The sequence below is a fragment of the Lissotriton helveticus genome, chromosome 10, assembly GCF_964261635.1.
Source record: "Lissotriton helveticus chromosome 10, aLisHel1.1, whole genome shotgun sequence".
In the NCBI taxonomy this organism is placed as follows: Eukaryota; Metazoa; Chordata; class Amphibia; order Caudata; family Salamandridae; genus Lissotriton; species Lissotriton helveticus.
Window position 1 is genome coordinate 277,309,693 of NC_136071.1, and position 21,556 is coordinate 277,331,248.

At 44.0% G+C, this 21,556-nt stretch overlaps 1 protein-coding gene across 4 annotated transcripts in view; it reads right to left on the reverse strand.

Annotated features, from left to right (window-relative positions):
• GJC2 (gap junction protein gamma 2) overlaps window positions 1-21,556 on the reverse strand; it is a 643,979-nt gene that overhangs the window by 146,900 nt on the left and 475,523 nt on the right. The window contains exon 1 of one of the 4 annotated variants that reach the window (XM_078665302.1): window positions 19,909-20,024. The exons of the other annotated variants lie outside the window; for them this stretch is intronic. The gene's annotated coding sequence lies outside the window, so the exon portion shown is untranslated. Of the gene's footprint in view, window positions 1-19,908; window positions 20,025-21,556 lie in introns of those variants that run through there. 4 annotated transcript variants of the gene reach the window in all.

The following is a 21,556-nucleotide window of genomic DNA, read 5'->3' on the forward strand; positions in this document are numbered from 1 at the left end:
TCGTAGTGATCCTGAAACATAAGGCATCGTAGTTCTCATCGACTTGACAATCTGAGGAGAAACTATCTTCCACCTTAAATACAGCATCCGTAGTTCTCAGCCTCCCAAGGGCTCTCCAGTCCCTACACATACATTCCATGGGAGTACCTTGTACCTGCGTTTTTACCCACCTTGCTACTAACATAGAATTTAAGAAGGAAATGATCAGTCCAGTCCATGGGCACAATTTCACCCAGATGTACTAGCTGTGGAACCTAAAAGATCAGATCAAGCCGGTGACCTGCCCGATGAGTTGATTCCATAACATATTGGTGAAGACCCACACTTTCACAGGAGTGAAAAAGATTAAGCAACCCTGTAACTAGGGAGCCATTCGGCCACAAATTAAAATCACCTAAAATAATCAGTTTATTGTGGGAGGTAGCCATATTAGTAAAGGTAGTAAGTAACGACTGTTGTTGCTAGATACTGAAGGTCCCGGGTGGTCCATAACAGATAATCACCGTGAATGTAGCCCTGTGTGACTATTAATAGACAGGCCAAGCAGCTCAGCCCCAATAACAGGGTCCATGTCTATAATCTTAATATGCCAGGAAGCTCTGTGAATCACCCCCACCCCACCGCCCCGTCCTTTAGGTCTGGGGAGGTGCAGGATTTTATATTCTTGCGGGCAGGCCCAGCCCAGCTCAATATCACAGTCAAGGTGGGTCCAAGTCTCCGTGATGAACAAAGCATCTAACTGATGTGATTCCACCAATAATTGGATTTCCTCTGCATGTTTGGGCAGAGATCTAACATTGAGAAGTCCACAGGACAGGAAACCCCTGATCACAAAGTCATTTAATGGAAGAGCAGTATCTGCGAACGAGAGGTGTCCCTCATGCGCGTGCCCACCCAAATTGAGTCAAGTCTCTCGGGAGTATAGTAGGGGGACTGCAGCCGTGAGAGGAATATTTTGGGCAGCATAACAGGCACTTGGCGCGGCTTGGGCGCGGACGGGCGCAGACGGGCTTGCCTTTGGCGCGCCTTCAGCACACCGCCGGCGTGCCCGCTGCGCCCGCCCGCTGCGCGGACGACTAGTGAAAGTCATATGTAGGGGAGGGAGGGGGCGTGTCTTCCAAACAACTAGACCGTCACCCCTGACTGGTCCACGTATGGCGCCTAGGTTCGCGGTGGCAGTGCGGGAGGGAGAAGCACCGCGTGGGGCAAGTGTAAGTATGCCACAAATAACACAGTTAATACAAGATTAAAAGGGCACAATTTAAAAATTCGCAATCAATTTTTAAAAATAATACACTCCTCGCTTTCCCGGCTGTGCCTCAGGAAGCGTCTCGATGGTCTAACTAGCGCGCGAGGTCTAGCGCGATTGAAATAACCTCGGTGTCTGGGGGCGTGTCTTCCAAACAACTAGACCGTCACCCCTGACTGGTCCACGTATGGCGCCTAGGTTCGCGGTGGCAGTGCGGCAGGGAGAAGCACCGCGTGGGGCAAGTGTAAGTATGCCACAAATAACACAGTTAATACAAGATTAAAAGGGCACAATTTAAAAATTCGCAATACATTTTTAAAAATAATACACTCCTCGCTTTCCCGGCTGTGCCTCAGGAAGCGTCTCGATGGTCTAACTAGCGTGCAAGGTCTAGCGCGATTGAAATAACCTCGGTGTCTGGGGGCGTGTCTTCCAAACAACTAGACCGTCACCCCTGACTGGTCCATGTATGGCGCCTAGGTTCGCGGTGGCAGTGCGGGAGGGAGAAGCACCGCGTGGGTCAAGTGTAAGTATGCCACAAATAACACAGTTAATACAAGATTAAAAGGGCACAATTAAAAAATTCGCAATCAATTTTTAAAAATAATACACTCCTCGCTTTCCCAGCTGTGCCTCAGGAAGCGTCTCGATGGTCTAACCTCAATGTGGAAAGATGGAGATCAAGGACTTCAGCCACCCTCTGCATGACCACTGCAAAGGAAGCACTCTCTTCAGTGGCAGGACCAGGGGGTGTGAAGAGCTGCATCTCCATATAAAGTGTTGTTATCTCACTAACCATAGTACATCCTCACCTGAATGTTCCAGATCCTAGCCAACACTGTTCAACTGGACCAACCTCACCACTGATGACACCCTAAGGACCATGAAGACGGTCCACTCTAGGGCCCCCTCTGAACCCTGCCCCCACCCCATTTTCAGCTGAGCAAGTGCCGCCATTGCCCCAGAGCTCCATCAAATCTGCCACCTTCCCCAAAGACTGGAAACATGAAGAGATCAACCCGCGGCTGAAGACACCCTCTGCCAAACCAACGGACGTCAAGAACTACAGACCCATCTCCCTGCTCCCCTTCCCTGCCAATGTCATTGAGAAGGCCATCAATGCCCAACTCACAGAATTAATTGAAACATACCAAATCCTTGACCCCTCCCAATCTGGCTTCAGAAGCAACCAAAGCACCGAGACTGCACTCCTCACCGCAAGTGACGGCATCTGCACTCTCCTCGACCGAGGCGAAACCTCAGCCCTCATCCTCTGGACCTCTCTGCTGCCTTGTAAACTGTCTCCCACCACACCCCCTACACAAGACTTCACGACGCCGGCATCCGCGGCAAAGGTCTAGAGTGGATCTGCTCCTTCCTCACCGGCTGAACGCAGAGAGACAGGCTGCTGCCGTTCTCCTCAGAACCTATATAGATAAGCTGCGGAGCTCCACCCTCTTCAACATCTACATGGCCTCACCTGCAGCCATCATTAGAAATCACAGACTCAACATCGTCTCCTCCGCAAATGACACACAGCTGATTTTCTTCCTCACCAGTGAAGCTACAGCTGCTAAGAACAACTTCCACGACGAGATGAAGGCAGTAGCCGTCTGGATGAAGGAGAGCTGCCTCAAACTCATCTCTGACAATATTGAAGTCCTCACCCTGGGTTCCATTCCCTCTGCTTGGGATGACTCCTGGTGGTCAGCAGCACTCGGAACCCCCACACACCCACCGACCACGCACGCAACTTCGGCATCATCCTGAACTACTCGCTCTCTATGAACCGCCCAATCAATGCCATAGCATCCTCCTGCTTCCACACTCTCCGCTGGCTCTGAAAGATCTTCTAATGGATTTCCACTGAGTCCAGGGAAATGGTCACCCAGGCATTCGTCAGCAGCAAGCTTGACTACGGAAATGCAATCTATGCCGGCACAACCCAAAAATGCCAAAATAAATTGCAGCGCATTCAGAACGCTGCCGCCAGATTTAATCCTGGAAATCCCCTGCCGAAGCCACATCTCTGGTCACCCGAGAGACATCCACTGGCTTCTGATCAACAAAAGAATCATCTTCAAGCTCCAAATGCACGCATACAAAGCCCTCAACAGCACAGGACCCAATTTCTTCAATCACCGTCTCTCCTTCTACACACCCACCAGACCTCTCTGCTCCACCCATCTGGCCCTGGCCACTATCCCACGGATCCGCAAGACCTCAGCTGGAGGAAGATCCTTCTCCAACCTCATTGCGAAGACCTGGAACTCCCTCACTATGCATCTCAGGCAAACACCGACACTGCCTCATTTCAGGAAGGACCTCATGACCTGGCTCTTCCACTGAACGGCAGAACCCCCAGTGCCTTGAGACCCTTATGGGAGATTAGTGGTGCTTTACAAGAATCCTGATTGATTGATTCATTATCTATAACTGGCACCTTTACAATGAATGCACTGCTTGTACTTTTTCATATTACATCACTTATACTATGTGAAATCATAGCATTTATAAAACACTTATGACACCTCAAATGACATAATTTCTGAAAAACATTGTGCTTGGTAGATTAGCGAGTTATGGTTAATGTACTAAGGCTAGCAAGTTGGCATCACTGTGTACAGAGATGCTCGAGTTATAGTAATTTAAAGGTGGTGTATACATTTGAAATTTAAGGTATAACTATTACTTTAAAATTTCTAATGCTTGTATAGGTTAAGTTTGGATAGAAAGAATAAATAAAGTTATAGTAATTTGAAAGTGGTGCATAATATATAAATATAAGGTATAGACAGTCTAATGTTTGTTTATTTTAAGCTTGGTTTGTATACAAAGAATAAACAACGTTTTCCTAACTATAACTTATCCTTAACCTTTGGTTTTTTGCATTCACTGTGCTTCAAATCATACAGTCGAGTGTCATTGAGTGAAGTGTTGTTACGTGGAGTGTCGTTGAGTACAGTGAATGAGAGCGTTGTACACTAGTGTCGTACAGTGGAGTATCATAATTGAAGTATACTGGAGTACTGTGGAGTAGCGTAGCGTACAGTGGAGCAAAGTGTTATACAGTGATGTGGAGTGATATGTTGTACAGTGGAGTGTTGTAAAGTGGAGTAGAGTGTAGGGGTATATATATTGGAATAGTGTCTTCTAGAGTGGAGTGGTGTAGAGTGAACAGGGACATCTTAAGGATTTTGGGGACCCTGGGCCAAATGTATATTGGGGGGCCCTGTTCTCAACAGCTTTGCATTTCTGATCCATTTTCAACTCTTTCGTGCACAGACACACTGGTCCAAATTCTAAATGTACCTACATCTAATATTCAGGGATTGTGACATGTGTTTTAATATTGTAACACAGCAGCAGTTCACTAATAATACAGAAAATAATCTCTGAGACACCCTCCTAGTTCTTACACGTGAGGTCCTATTTTGTGCTAAAAGAATCTTTCCTTATGGTTGTTGTATGAAACATAAACACAACATTTTCCTCAGAAAATGTCTGTAATAGGCTCTCACACATCACCCCAATTAAAAATAAATTAAATGAAAACGATATTTAAAACAATCTGTTTAAGAATTATTCAAGGTCATTGGAACAAGCCTCCCCTGCAGAACAGAGCTGGCTCTATCATGGGCCCTCCAAATGGCTGTGGCCCTGGTCCAGAGCTCACTTTGCCCATGCCTTAAAACGTCTCAGAGAGTGAAGGGGAGTGCCGTAGGGTACAGTGGGATGTCACATAGTGGAGTTGACTGTCATGGAGTGGAGTGTCGTGCAGTGTAGTGTCATACATAGGTGTGTCACTGAGAAGAGTGTTGTCTGGTGGCATGTGGTCAATTGGAATGTTGTCTGGTAGAGTGTAAAAGACTAGCATAGACTCATACAGTGCAGTGTCATACAGTGGTGTGTCGCTCAGAGGAGTGTCAATGAGTGGAGTGTCTTTGAGTGAAGTGCTGTCGAGTAGAGTGGCAAAAACTGGCATAGAGAGGAATAGTCTTGTACAGTGGAGTGGCATTGAGTGGAGTAGGGTGGAGGAGAGTGTTGTAGAGTGGAGTGTTGTGCAGTGTAGTGTTGTACTGTACAGTGGAGGAGAGTGTCAAAGATTGGGGTTCTGTGTTCATATTATGGAGTGGTGTGTCATAGAGGGGAGTAGAGTGGTTTGTTATAAAGTGTCATATAGTGTAGTAGCGTGGTGTAGAGTGGATAGTCATAGAGTAGTAAAGTGTTCTAGAGTGGAGCTGCACACAATGGAGTAGAATGCCGTACAGTGGAGCAGCATAGAGTGGAGTATCGTACAGTGGCGTAGAGTCGGGTAAAGTGTTGTAGAGTGGAGTTGAGGGGAGTGTAGGAGAGAAGAGGGATGTAGCGTAGATTGGAGTAAAGTATCATGGAATGGAGTGGAGTGACATACCACAGAGTGGTGTGCAGTGCAGCGGAATAGAGTGGCATAGGTAGAGTTGGGCAAAGTGTCATAAATTGGAGTGGCGTGTCATTCAGGACAGTAGAATGATGTGTCATAGAGTGTTGGAAAGTGTTGTAAAGTAGAGTGGAATGGAATACAGTGGAGTAGAGTCTTGTAGAGTTTAATGCTGCACAATACACTAGAGTGTGGTAGAATACAGTGGCATAGAATTACATAAAGTAGAATAGCACAGAGTGGTGTAGAGTGCACGGGAATGCAGTGGTGTGGTGGAGTACAGTGACGTAGAGTGGAATACTGTGTCATAGAAGAGAGTGGAGTAAAGTGGGGTGGAGTGGCATACAGATAGTTGTGGATAGTGTTGTAGAGGGGTATAGAGTGGAGTAGAGTGCTGTACAGTTGCATTTGGTGGAGTAGAGTGTTAAAAAGAGTAGTGTAGGGGCTGAGAGAGGGGTAGAATGGCGTAGAGTGGTGTAGAGTCCTGTAGACTGGAGTTGCATAAAGTGGAGTAGAGTGTTGTAGGGTGGAGCATCATAGAGTGGAGTGCTGTACAGTGGTATAGAGTGAGATAAAAGGCCCTAATTGGAGCAGAGTGGAGTGGTGACGAGTAGAATGGTGTAATGTAGAGTGGAGTAAAGTGTGAAAGATTGGATTGGCATATTGAAGAGTAGAGTGACGTGCAGTGGAGTACAGTTGAGTGGCATATTATACAGCTGAGTAAAGTCAGTCAGTCAGTCAAGAAAACGTTATTATCGGCCTTACTTACGGCCTTAAAGCAGTACAAAAATTTCAATAAAAGACAAAATTCTAGATATTCCATGACCAACAGGGATAAAAAGTGACATTAAATACAAAAAATATCACAATCAAATCTCGAACAAATTAATTGTAAAATTAAAACCGTCAGATAAAATGTGCTAAAATGAAAGGAAAACCTACAAACAGTACATATAAATAGTCAGGTGATTACAATATTATAGGCTTAGACTTTAACCAACAGGTAGAACCGATAGACATCCCATGTGTCAGGTCTGTAAGGGGGAGGCAGATTCAACGCATCTCCCTTTTCCTGTTGATTTGATCTTTGCACTCCTAGTACACCACATAGAATATAGAAACCTGGAAGTGACAAATGCCATCAAAAAGGATGTATCATATTTTAAAAGTCTACACACCTCGAGATAGTTCCTAAGGCCCAAGTTCTTACATAATTGGACAATCCATTTAACTCTGGCCTTTTTATATAAAGGGCAGAATAACAAAACATGCAAATCAGACTCTACACTAGCATTGCACCCTGGACAACCCTGCACTGGGGTGGGTGCACCTATCTACTTGTTAGTGTAGGCCCTAAATGGGAGTGTTCCATATCTGAATTGCAGATATAATTTCTTGGCCAAAAGAGGCTATATTTGGTCAAAGAACTGCTCAAAGTGATAAGCAGACTGAGTAAAGTGTAATAGAGTGGAGAGGCATGTCGAACAGAGGACTGGAGTGGCATGTTGAAGCGTGTCGAAAAGTGTCATAGATTGGAGTGCTATAGAGTGGATTAGAGTCTTGTAGAGAGAAGTGGAATGGAGTAGAGTAGAATGCTGTAGAGTGTGCTAGATTGGAGTTGTACAGAGTGTCGTAGAGTTGAGTGGCATAGAGTAGCATAAAGTGGAGTGGTGTACAGTGGGTTATGGGAGAACAGTAGAATAGTGTGTAGAGTGCTGTAAACTTGAGTGGAGTGGCATAGAGGGAGTTATGTAAAGTGTTGTAGAGTGCAGGAGAGTGTCATACAGTGGCACATAGTGGAGTAGAGTGTCATACACAGACATAGACTGCAGTAGACTGTTGTACAGTGGAGTGATATACAGTGGAGAATAGCATGGAGGAGCATAGAGTGCCATAGAGTGGAGTAGAGTGTCCTAGAGTGAAGTAGGGTGGAGTGGCTCCAGGGGAGTGGTGTAGATTTGAATGGCATAAAGTGGAATAGCATAGAGTGGAATGGCGTAGAGTGGCATGGCATAGAGTGGAGCTGGGTAGAGTGGCATACAGTAGAATAGCATAGAGTGGAGTGGTGTAGAATGGAGTGGGGTAGAGTGGAGTGGCATGCAGTGGAATAGCATAGAGTGAAGTGGCATTGAGTAGAATGGAGTGGTGTACAGTGGAATAGCATATAGTGGAGTGGAGTATACTGAAGTGTCTTTGACTGGAGTAGCATGTCATAGAGTAGATTCGAGTGGCAAATAGTGGAGTGCAGAGTGGAGGGCCGTGAAGTGGAGTAGACTAGAGTGGTGTAGAGTGGAGTAGTTTGTCATAGAGTAGAGTGGAGAGGAATAGCGTAGAGTGGAGTGGTGTAGAGTGGAGTGTCGTAGAGTGGAGTCACATATAGTGGAATAGTGTAGAGTGGTGTGCATACAGTGGAGTGGCCTACAGTGGAGTGGCATAGAGTGGAGTATTGTACAGTGTAATAGCCTAGAGTGGAGTGGCATAGAGTGGAGTGGCATAGACTGGAGTGGCTTGAAGTGGAGAGGCATGCAATGAAATAGCATAGAGTGAAGTGGCGTGGAGTGGCGTAGAGTAGAGGGGAGAAACCATAGAGTGGAGTGGCATAGACTGAAGTGGCGCAGAGTGGAGCAGTTTGTCGTAGAGTAGAGTGGAGTGGTGTAGAGTTAAGTGGCATACAGTGGAGTGGTGAAGAGTATTGTGGCTTACAGTGGAGTTGCGTAGAGTGGAACAGCATAGAATGGAGTGGCGTAGAGTGGCACAATGCAGAGTGGAATGGCATAGAGTGGAGTGACGTTGAGTGGAGTGGCATAGAGTGGTGCACAGTGGAACAGCGTAAAGTGGAGAGGCGTATAGTGGAGTAGCGTATAGTGAGGTGGAATAGAATGGAGTGGCGTAGAGTGGAATAGCTTAGAATGGAGTGGTGTACAGTGGAATGGCATAGAGTAGTGTGGCACAGAGTGGAATAGCTAAGAGTGGAATGGGGGTATAGTGGAGGGGCATAGAGTGGCATAGAACAGAATAGCATTGAGTGGAATGGCATAGAGTGCAGTGGCATGCAGTGAAATGGTGTCGAGTGGAGTGGCCTACAATGGAATAGTGTACAGTGGAGTGCAAAGATTGGAGTAGCATAGAGTGCAGTGGCATGTGTTAGACTGGAGTTGCGTGTTATAGTGTGGAGTGGTGTGTTGCAGAGTGGAGTGCTGTGATGTGGAGTGTGCTACAGTGGAGTGAATTGTTGTAGGGGTAGCATGTTGTACAGTGGCGTGGCATACAGTGGATTGACATAGACTACAGTGGAATGGCGTAGAATCGAGCAACATAGAGTGGAGTGGCTTACAGTAGAATACCGTGGAGTGTCATAGAGTGGAGTGGAGTTGTGTACAGTGGAATGGCGTAGAGTAGAATAGCACACAGTGGGGTGCTTCAAGTGGAATAGTGTAGAGTGGAGTAGCATAGAGTGGAGTGGTGTAGAATGGCATTGAGTGGAGTAGTATAGAGTGGAATGGCATGTGGTACAGTCAAATGGCGTGCGTCCTGCTGAGTGGAGTGGTGTGTTGTGCAGTGAAGTGGCATACAGTGGAGTGTCGTGTCGTGCAGTAGAGTGGAGTAGCATGTCACAGAGTGGCATATGCTACAGTGCCTTAGAGTGGAGGGGTGTAGAGCGGAGTAGCATAGAGTGAATTGGGATGACGTAGAGTGGAGTGGAGTCAAATGGAATGTCATGGAGTGGAGGGCATATTGTATAGTGGAGTGGTGTGGAGTCTCATACAGTTGAGTCCACTGTTGTAGAGTTCAGTGAATTGTCATAGAATAGCATGATGTACCATACAGTGGAAAGGCATGTTGAAGAGTGGAGTGGAGTGGCAAGCTGTGTTGTAGAGTATTGTTTAAATAGAGGTAGTATGGAAATGGCTCAACAAATTTAGATCAAATGTTTGTGAAATATAGTTTATGAGTTGTAAAGAGTTGTTTTTGGTAGTAGATCTAAATTATTTCAGTAGTTTTAAAGATATAGGTCTGGATCCACAAAGTTAAACTTACACTTGTGTAAGTTTACACATGTTTGCTATCCACAAAGGTATTTTATGATTAGTATAATTACTACTGGGGAGTCTCAACACATAAAAACGATGGAACAGTCCTATCTTTTAAAGTATGGAGACTCTGAGCTCATAAACATACCACTAGTATAAAGTATTTGTGAAACAGTCCCATGAGCAGTATACGGTGGTACATGACAAAATAGTATATGATTGGCTAATGAATGCCCTTACAAAAGTAAGTTCCACCATATTATTTAGACCACACTTTGGCTATGTTCTGGCTTTTAAGTGTAAATATAGTGTTCTACTGTTTCATAATTGCATAGGAAGGGATGAGTCAGTTTATATAAGTGTGTAAACGTAAATAAAGTTTGTTCTATTACTTTACATATTTTAAATAAAGTTTGTGGAGTACTGCAGTATTACCATATTGTTTATACCACACCTTGGGGTCAATTATGATGGCGGACGGATCGCCACCGCCATGCAGGCGGTGGCGCTACGTCCGCCATCCTTGCCCGTCCGCCACCTATTTCCCCCAGTCCATATTATAATGGCGGGGGGACCGTCGCGGACGGGAAGACCGTCCACCGCTTTTCCGCCGCGGTCCCAAGGCGACCGCGGAAAAGGTCTAATATGGTGGCGGTGTCTATCAGACACCGCCAGCCATATTAGGAAGGGCTGAGGGAAATGCCTTTCCATGACAGCAATGCCGTCACGAAAAGGCATACGGTCCTTGCTTTGGGGGCCCGTTGCGGGACCCCAGGGTGAAGAGGGGGGGCGCACATGGGGGGTACCTATGGTACCCCCCTGCGTTTCAGAATACAACATGGCAGGCACTGGGCGGTGCCTGTCATGTTGTGCTTTGAAACGCACAACATGCATTTTTTGCATTGTGGAGGGCGGTGCTTTCAGCACCACCCGCCGCAATGTAAAAAATGCGGATGCACGTGCCACTGTGGCGGGTGCATCCTAATTCGAGGCACGGGACATCCGCCCCTATGGCGGACGGTCCTGTCCTCCGACAGGATGGCGGACGGACCTTGTCCGTCTGCCATCCTAATTGACCCCTTAGTCTGTCTTGTGGAGTTTAATTGTAAATATAGTGTAGAACTGTGTTTTATAAATGTTAACTTTTTTTTGTTTTTCTACATTGTACTAAATTATATTTCCCATTAAAACCCAGAATGCATACTAAAACCCTGATTTCAAGTTCGGCAGTCCGATCGGACTGCCATTGCGGCAGGTGGACATACGTAGTACTAATGTACTAATGTGCATGTGTATAATTGTTCCATTGTAATTTTCTTTTGCATATTTAATTATTATTTCCATTTTTTTAAGTAGGGTTGTATTTTCTAGGTACTACGATGGTACTTCATAAACTTTTTTAAATGAAATAGGCAAAAAATTGAAAATACACTGTAGTACACTACTTGTCAAATATAGTGTAGTACAGTGTATTTATAACTTTTGCCATTTAAAAAAAATTGTTTTAAGCACTGCTGTACTTCCAAGGTAGAACCTCCGTACTCCATAATCTTTAAAAAAAATATATATAGAACCATATAATTTTCCCTACCTATTACTACTTTAATAAAGTGGCAATAGGTAGGGGAAATATAAAACCTACTACATACATATGCTTAAGTCCCTAACTCAGAACACAGCAAAACTGTGGTAAAAACAACACAACTTCCTTATACTCTTTAATTTTGCAAAGGTAGCCATTAGCCAATCATATACTGCCTTGTCATCAGCAAGTACTGTGGTATACCGGGAAATTCCCACGGAATACCACAGCCAAATACATCACTAACTTTCAGTGCCTTATAAGTGTAAAAATACTGAACAGATGAAAATCGGTTCAGTCATTTTGCTGATACGTCTGTCTAAAAAGCCTACCAAAAATACATTGGTGGAAAAACACGTTTTAACCCCACTTTGTTCTTTACACTTCCTTGACGAATTACTGGAAAACTTTGCATCGCCCGCCAATGTAGAAAAAAGTTATAAGAAAGCACAAATCTGAAGAATTCGTGTAGGACCTAGTTATCGTAGGAAAAACATTTTTTGACTTGCTTATATCTTTGGCGCTGCAAGACAAAGCTTCACAAAATTTTCCCCAAAAAGTACGCTGCTGATTCTGATTATGCATGGAAAGTTTAGGAGTGATCCCCCTCAAGTGGGGGCTGAGAAAAGGGGGGGAGGAGTGTGTTTCCCATGTTAATTTCCATAGAGATTTTAGGCAGCTCGAACCACTGGACGGAATTACACCATATTTGGCAGAAAGGTAGCTCTTGGACCAGAAAGTGCCATTTTTGTTTTTTGGTGTAAATCTGTTCAGTAGTTTTCAATATAGTAAAGAAAATCCGAATTTGACTATCTAGAGGTGTGAAGCCTTCCCAAATATTGCCGATCTCATACAGAGATCTCATTGGCTGCCAACACTTCAATAAGGAATTGATGGCAACCATCTAAGTCCCAGAAAAAACTGCAAAATAAAGTAAAGGAGGCAGTGTAGGAATACCCTACCCCTTAGCCCTATTACTGGAGTCCCCCAGGGCCAGGGCAAGAAAGCATTTTTGTAAAAATATTTTTCAACACAATCGCAATTATTCATGGCAAGAAAATGTCTCCCCACTTCTTCTTTATTTAGTCCAGGGGGGTATGCTTTAGAATAGGGAGGGGAAGCATGCAGCCCCCTCCTGTGTCTATTAAGATCCCCGTAGACCACCACGCCCTCAAGGCAAAAAATATCAGCTAAATGGCGAGGGGGCCAATTTCAGCCCTTGGGACCACCACCTTCCCGGGTCAGGCCCTTCAAACAAAAGAAGGTGGTGCCATGCAGCCCCCCACCTGGAGCCATTAACAGCCCTGGTTACCGCTACTCCTAGGGCCGGCTCCCTATCTCCCGGAATGCCCACCCCCGGGACATAGCTATTTGCTCTCACTTTGCAGGAGCTATGACAGCTCCCACCAAGCAAGCGCAAAAAGTTAGTCTTATCCCAGATAGTGGGAGCAGGAAAACTGCAAAATCACCTGAAGCTCCGCACGGTTATACCCGTCCCGTCCACCTTAATTGTATGCAATGGTCTTCCTGCCTATTGCCAGGGAAATGAGATGTCATCAGTGATGTCACTGACCATGTCATGAGTGATGTAATATGTTAGGTTATAAGCAGTGTATTGCTGGGGCTTAAGTTATAGTTAGCTCAGGTAACTTTAACTGTTGAATTTCAATGGTTTTGTACGAGTAAATTCTAGGGCTAATTATAACTTCTCTGTAACCTTTGTTATTTGTGGAAAAAAATAAATATATATACATATATGTGTGTGTGTGTGTGTATATATATATATATATATATATATATATATATATATATATATATGTGATCAAGGCCTCGTTGGGCCGAAACGCGTCATGGCGGATTGGTGTTGAGCTTAATAAAATACCCACGCACCATTACTGGGTTCGCTTCGTCTTTTTTACGGCTGGAGTTGCTGTCAGACGACAATCTACACCATGTATATATATATATATATATATATATATATATATATATATATATATATATATATATATATATATTCGGTAAGTTTCGACCTTAGCTCAGCATTTCCTGCCAAACGAAGAGGAAGAGACGAGACCCAATCTTGCGGTGTTTTACTATTTAATCAAACCCAACACCAGTCTGCCATGACGCATTTCGGCTGCCAAGAGCCTTGATCACATGATATGTGTATATCAAAGGTTTAAAAAAATTATAGTTAGGAAACCTTTATTTATTCTTTCTATACAAACCAAACTTAAAATACTCAAACATTAGAAATAGGTAAGTTATAGCTAGAACTTACGTTTATAATTTAAACGCCACCATTAAATTAATTTAACTTTATTCATTCTTTATCTAGAAACAAAAGTTCATTCAACTCGGTAGCCTTTGGTTTTGTCATTGAATTTCAATTATTTTAATTTCAATTGTTTTGAAATCTTGGAGTTTACTGTTGTTGAGTGGAGTGTCATTCAGTTGAATGTGGTACAGTAGAAAGGAGTATATTGCCATAAAGTATACTGTCGTATAGTTATGTAGAGTGGAATGTGGTACAGTGGAGTGGCGTACAGTGGAATAGTGTACAGTGGAGTAGCTTAGAGTGGAGTTTGGTAGAGTGGAGTGGTAAAGCGTGTAGTGGAGTAGAGCAAGTATCATGTAGTAGAGTAGAGTGTAGAAGAGTAGAGTGGAGTTCAGTACCATACAGTGGAGTAAATTGTTATATAGTGTAGTGGCATGTTGAATAGTACTGTGGCGTGGAGTGCACTAGAGTGGACAGGCATAGTGTAGAGTTGAGTACATTGTTATACATTGAAGTGCGTCTTGTTCAGTACAATAGAGTGGTGTGTTGTAGAATGTTAGAAAGTGTTGTTGAGTGGAGTAGAGTGCTGTACACTGGGGTTTAGGGGCATAGAGTGGATTAGGGGTTTGTACAGTGTTGTACAGTGGCACAGAGTGTAGTAGAGACTAATAGAGTGGAGTTGCATAGAGTGGGGTCCTGTGTGATACAGTGGGGCGGTATAGAGTGAAGTGTTGAACATTGCCATAGAGTGGGCTAAAGTGTTGTGCAGTGGAGTGCAGTGTAGTGTAGTCCAGTGGAATGGCATAGCATAGAGTGAAGTAGAGTGTTATAGAGTAGAGTGCCCTGGAATTGAGTGCAGTGGAGTGGCATAGTATACAATCAAGTAAAGTGTTGTAGAATGGCGTGGTACAGTATACTGGACTGCTGTGTTGTAGAGCAAAGGAGAGTGGAGTAGAGTAGCATGTTATATAGTGGGTTAAAGTATTGTACAGTGAAGTGCCATGGAGTAGAGTAGAGTGTGGTACCGGACGGTAGAGTGGAGTGGGATAGAGTGACATACAGTTGAGTGGCACAGAGTAGCTCACAGTGGAGTGTCATAGATTGCAGTAGAAGATTATAGTGGTGTCTGAGAGAACAGAGTATATTAATTAGGGTGGAGGCATAGAGGGAGTTTAGTAGAGTGTTATAGAGTGTTGTAAAATGCAACAAAGTAGAGTGATATACAGTGGCATTGAGAGGAGCACTTTGTGCTACACAGTGGAGTATACTGTGGTACAGAGGAGGGGCGTAAACTGTTGTTGAGTGAAGTATTGTGTTGTTGAGCAGAGCATAGTGGAGTGGCGTGGAGTTGAGTGGGTAAAGTGGAGTGGCGTATAGCGAAGTGATGTACAGTGCACAAGTGTACAGTGGAGAGGCGTAGAGTAGAGTGGAGTGGCATAGAGTGAAACAGCATACAGTGGAGTGGGGTAGAGTGGAAGTATGTGCAGTTTAATAGAGTAGAGTACAGTGGTATAAAGTATAGTGGCATACAGTGAATACCGTACAGTGGAATGCAGTAGAGTAGAGTGGCCTAGAATGGAGTTCGGTAAAGTTAAGTGTCATACACTGGAATAGCGTAAAGTAGAATGGCGTACGGGGTGTGGTGTAGATTGAAGTGGCATAGAGTGGAGTGGCATAGAGTGGAGTGGGGTAGAGTGGAATATGGTACAGTGGAACAGCATACAGTGGAGTGGCATACAGAGGACTGGCGTAGAGAGAAGTGGCATACAGAGGAATAGCCTACACTGAAATAGCGTTCACTGGATTGCTTAGAGTGGAATGGCATACAATGGAGTACTGTACAGTGGAGAGCTGTAGAGTGGAGTGGCGTAGATTGGAATAGCATACAGAAGAGTGGTGTACAGTGGAGTGGTATACAGTGTAGTGGTGTAAAGTGCAGTGGGGTTTAGTGAAGTAGCATATAATTGAATATGGTAGATTTAAGTGGCATGGACTTGTGTAAAGTGGAATGGTTTAGAGTGGAATAGCATAGAGTGGAGTGTTGTGGAGTGGAATAGAGTGGAGTACTGTACAGTAGAATGGTGTACAGTGGAGTGGCAAAGAGTGGAGTGATTAATGTTAACGTTAACTAGACTTATATAGCGCAACAGCTGCCTCAGCGAAGAGGAGTCCCGGAGTAGTGCAGAGTGTCTAGTGGTAGAGTGTAAAAGCATACAGAGGAGTAGCGTAGAGTGTAGTGGCTTAGAGTGGAGCAGCGTACAGTGGAGTTAGGCACAGTGTAATGGCATGCAGTACAATAGTGCAAAGTGGAGTGGCGCAGGGTGGAATAGAGTCCAGTGGAGTGTTGTATAGCAGATTGCTGTAGAGTCTAGAGGCGTAGAGTGGACTAATGTTTAGTGAAGCCGTTTACAATGGAGTGCATACAGTGGAGTGGTGTAGAGGGGAGGAGCATAGAGTGCAGGGGCAAGAATGCAGTTGCACCCAGTGTAACAAAGTAGAGCAGTGATGGCTCTGTCAGCAAAAAGTGGTGGGTAGCATGGGGGACAATAACAAAAAAGTGAAATATAACTTACCTGCTGCCCGCTGCCTCAGTGCTCTTCTGCTTCTCTATGGGTGACAGGTTCCCAGACTCCCCTGTGCCAATCCAGACCCTGCTCTCATGTTGGTAATACTATTACCCAGCATCAGAGAAGCAATGGGATTGGTCTGAGCGGGCTGGTTTGTGCTCCCACAGGTACTGGGTGCCTGAGCCTACTGTTCCCCACCTGGCTGTGCAGGCAGCTTGGGTCGGAGTTTGGAGAAATCCAAGTGAGCATGTAGGTTTGGCCGCCCTAAGACAGCTAGCCACACTGACATGCGCACATGCAGTGCCCACGACTCCTTCTCCTCTGCTGCAGCTGCTGTGCGTCAGGATGGTCCTGCCCCCAACACTTGGCTCCATGATGAAAAATAAAATGATAATAAAATTGTTTTATTATAATTTTTTTCATATTTTCACCTGCTGGCTCCAGCAGTGAAGCGATGCTTCTCCGCCATAATGGAGGAGTGTCTGCTGGTGTACAGTGGAGGAACGTAGAGTGGACTACCGTAGAGTGCAGTGGCATAGACTGGAGTGACATAGAGTGGAGTGCAAAGATTGGAGTGGCATAGACTGGAGTGGCATAGAGTGGAGTGCAAAGACTGGAATGGGATAGAGAAGAGTAGCATACATTGGAAAACCATATGTTAAGCGTACAGTGGAGTGGCACAGAGTTGAATAGCATAGAGTAAAATGCTGTACAGCAGAGTCATGTACAGTGGAAAAGAATAGAGTGGATTGGCTACAGTGTAGTGGCACATAGTGCAGAGGCATCGATTAGAGTGTCATAGCGTTGAGCAGCATACAGTGGAATAGCGTACAGTGTGGTGGTGTACAGTGCAGGGGTGTACAGTGAAGTGGCGCAAAGTGGAATAGCATAGAGTGGAGTGGCGTACAGTGGAGTGGAATACAGTGGAGCGGTGACAGAGAAGTGTTCTATAGTGGACTTGCATAGAGTGCAGTGAGGAACAGTATCATAGTGTACAGTGAAATAGCATAGAGTAGAGTGATGTACACCGGAGTGGGGTAGAGTAGAGTGGAGTAGAGTGGCGTAGAGGGGAATAGCATAGAGTGGAGTGACGTACAGTGCAGTAGCATACAGTAGAGTGGCATAGAGTGCAGTGAGGTACAGTGTAATGGTGTTCAATTGAAAAGCACAGACTTTAGTAGTGTACAGTGTAATAGTGTACAGTGTAGTGTTGTAGAGGTAATAGCATACAGTGGAGTGTTGACGAGTGGAGCAAGGTAGAGTGTAGTGGGGTAGAATGTTGTAGCATACAGTGTAATAATAGTGTACTGTGAAGTGGTGTAGAGTGAAGAGGTGTGGAGTGGAATAGCGTAGAGTGGAGTGTGATAATTGAAACAGACGTAGCGAGAAAGTGTGTAAACAGAGGCAGATGTAATGTGGCAGGAAAAAAGATTATTTAGAGTAAATGGTAATTTGTGGTGCTATGTGTGAATAGTGTATGTAGTGTTAAAGTTATTATTTTAAAAATACTTATTTATATATTGTGCCACAGTATACCACATTATGTTTGCGGTATACCGCTGTACATGCACATGATAAGACAGTATGTGATTGGCTAATGGCGGTGTTTACCAAATATAGAAGGGAGCCATGTTTTTTCGGTACATTTTGTCTGTGTTCTGGTTCGCTGCATTCTGGGTTAGGGTTTTAAATCTAGGTAAGGAGTAGTTTTTATTGTTGGTCCTACGTATTACCACTTTTTTAAAGTGTTGATAGGTATAGACATGTATTTAAAATGTTATATTTATATTTCCAGCACTTTAGGAAGAACTACGCATTTTTAAATTTTTTTTTTTAAGTACCACCGTAATTTGTAGGTACTACCGCGATACACTGTAGATTTTTGTGGGAAGTTAAATATGTTAAAAATCGAAAATTCACTCTAGTGCCCTATATTTCTAAAACAAAGGGTGCTCTTTTTGATGTATTTTATTTATTTTTGTACTGTGGTACAATGGGGAGGGGAGCAGTGGAGAGGGGAGACAGTACTGCAGTACTCCAAACATTTTTTTTTAATATACAGAAACCAACAAATATTTTGCCCTACCTATTACAAAGTGGTAATAGGTAGGGGAAAATATCAAAATGAATACTTAGCTGCATCTAAGGGTGAAACGTAGAACGCATGCAAAGTATACCTAAATACAATATGGTTGCCTTTCACTTTAGTAACGGCAGTCATTAACCAATCACAATGACTTGTCTTTGCTATGAACCGCAACATTTCTGCGAAATATCACAAAATACTGTGAAATTTCTAAAAAATACTGTGACAACAGATATCATAAAGTTAAAATGATTTATAGCTTAAAAAATACTCACCCTACTTACCTAGTACCCAAAGGGTTATTCTGTGCACCATAATGTCTGATCCTGCCAAATTAGATGTAAATCCATTCAGCTGTTTTTACGGTATGCGAGAAACTAAGTTTATGGAAAATACATTGGTGGAAAAACACGTGGAATTCCTGTGCCTGGGAATCCGAACTATAACTATTGTGTGGCTACCGGCACTCTGTATATATATTCTCCAAACACTCTGTCATGACAAAGTGTGGCACACTCTCGAGTATAGTATCAAAATTACTTTATTTTTGTCCCGTAGCTAGACAAACGCGTTTCGGCCATGACGGCCTTCATCAATATATATATATATATTTTCAATAATCTTCCCACCTGGGAAAACAAAACGGAGTACACTCACGGAGAAAACTTTCCAAAGCGATTTATTATATATATACATACACAAACCGATCTTCCTGATATATATCTATATATATATTTTTTTTTTACATGCATACATGTGTGTGTATTTTTAAACATAGTTGATTTAGGTTGTGTTAAGTGCATTTATTGAACTTCGTATACTAGCACTAATTGAATAACAATAAATTAATGACTGAACACAAAGACTGAGCGTTGGTGTTAAAGGTACGAGATAGGGATGTAACTTGGACTCAAATCCCAGCTACCCCACTTGACCAAATTGTGTGATCCATGGGCTATCTCATTAATTGACTCTGCCTCATTTCAATTAACTAACCAGTGTGCGAGCACTGAAATAATAAGGTACAGGATCTGAGCTCCACAAAAAACTAATTTGTATAGGGTTTATTTGAAATAATCTTGCTTCACATTTACTAAAAAATAAAGATATTAATAGAGAACATGACAGACGCACTTTGGGTGAGGCGTGGCATTGTCATCAGGGCATTGGGTAGTGTTGAATATTTCATGTTTAAATATAATTACTTTTAATAAATGTCACTAATTTCAATGATATAACCATATGCTCTTGAGACGCTGAGAAACGTTGAAAAATATTTGTTCCATTTTACAGTCTTTATCTAATCTGTTCATGACGTTTGTTGCCTGTTTTTTCATCTTTTTGATGGTTCGGCTCCTGCTTTGGCTCTAGAAGACAAAACAGACCCCTGGCTCGGATCTCCCCAAGGCTGCCTGTCTCCCCACAGAAATGTCTAGTCTCCTAGGCCCTTCCTTGCTAGGATGTGGCAGACAACACCAGAAACAAATCATGCTGCCGCTTTAATCTGACATACCTTACTTCCATATCTCGACTGGCATTAAATGAAGGGGATAACAAGAACTCTCTGTAAAGTACAGAATCTAAAAAGCAGAAGCCGGCCGAGCTCGTGTGCGCAAAAGGCTCGACACTCGAATCCTGGAATGCACTACGTGAATATGCACTATCAGCCCCAATAAAATTAACATATCTTACCTTTACTGGGGTAATAAATCCAAAATATTCTACTGCAGCTCCCAGTTTCCAGCGGTGAGCTGAAAATCATTTGCTTTCTGGTTTCTGCAATGTGCTCGAAGTTTAGTCCCACCTGTGTTTGCGAGTTGACTAATCACTCTCTGAGGAAACTATAAAGCCTTTTATGCTTTTCTATTTTTTTCAGTTTTATATGTTCGTCTGTGCGGCTGGGAACGCCACGCAGGAAGCCTTCCTATAAGGCCGCAGGCCCATCTAGCGCCTGGGATGCCGTCCAAAATAAAGAGAGACATGGCGATGTGGCCTGGGGGCCCAACGCCCCATTATTTCTCCATCATTTCTCCATCTGAGGGGACCGGGTCACGCAGCAGAGACGCGTCCACACAATGGTCACAGGAAGCAGGAACATAAAATGAACACCTCTGCTGGCCCTAGACACGTGGAACGAACAACACTGGGAAGGGAGGGGAGTGCCGAGGCCCGGTTTAGGAGTCATTGGGGACGGTGACGTTCAGAAACGGAGGACACCCCTGGTTTATCTTTGAGCACACCCACTAAGCAGTGGACAGAGCCATTTTGGCTACATATGATCGCAAATCTGCAGTGAGAAAAGCACGTTGGGCCTCATTTATAAAAACTGTTGCATCGCTTTCGTGAAAACAGCGATGCAACAGTTTTCACTACGCCCTCCTCACTACAGGATGGATGCGCTGTATTTAATGTACAGTGCTCCATGCCACAAGGAGTTACAGATATGTTAGTATTTCTGACGTATCTGTAGGCGCAAAAGTGGCACATTGCTGGGATGGGTCTGAAACCAAATGCAACTCCAGCAATGGGTCCTTTCACATGGGGCAAGCCCCATGTGAAAGGGCCTACGTTAGTCTTACACCTTCTGTGAGGCAGGAATAAGATATTGACGCAGTAGCGCCCTAGAAGTGTTTCAGTGAAATCTCATAGATTTCACAGCGCCACTTCTATGACCTTTACTGTGGATGAACGCCCACCCTGCATACATTATATCTGACGGAGGTAAAACATAACGCAGAGGTTTACAAAGTGGCGCATCTGCTTAGACGCGTCACTTTGTAAATATGGCGCAATGTGGCGCATTGTATACACTGCTGCAGCGTCACAAAAGTGATGCAGGTTCAGGTAAAAGTGCCACTTCTATGACCTTTACTGTGGATGAACGCCCACCCTGCATACATTATATCTGACGGAGGTAAAACATAACGCAGAGGTTTACAAAGTGGCGCATCTGCTTAGACGCGTCACTTTGTAAATATGGCGCAATGTGGCGCATTGTATACACTGCTGCAGCGTCACAAAAGTGATGCAGGTTCAGGTAAAAGTGCCACAGGCCTCCATAAATAAGGCCATTTTCTTTTAAATCGCCGGCCTAAACTCCGGTTTTGATGTGTCAAGCTGCACAGGAGCAGCTGCAAATTTCTGAATTACATCTGAAAATGACCATTGGCAAAATCAAAAGCTACGTCGTCAGCTGCTTTTGTTTTGTAGTAGGTTCTTTTTAAACTTTATTGTTGGGGGTGATGCATAGCTCTCGCCAATAGATATATGCTAATATACATATATATTTAAGTTTACTGATTGGTGCCATGTCCAAAATGATTTAATGTAGTCAATCTTG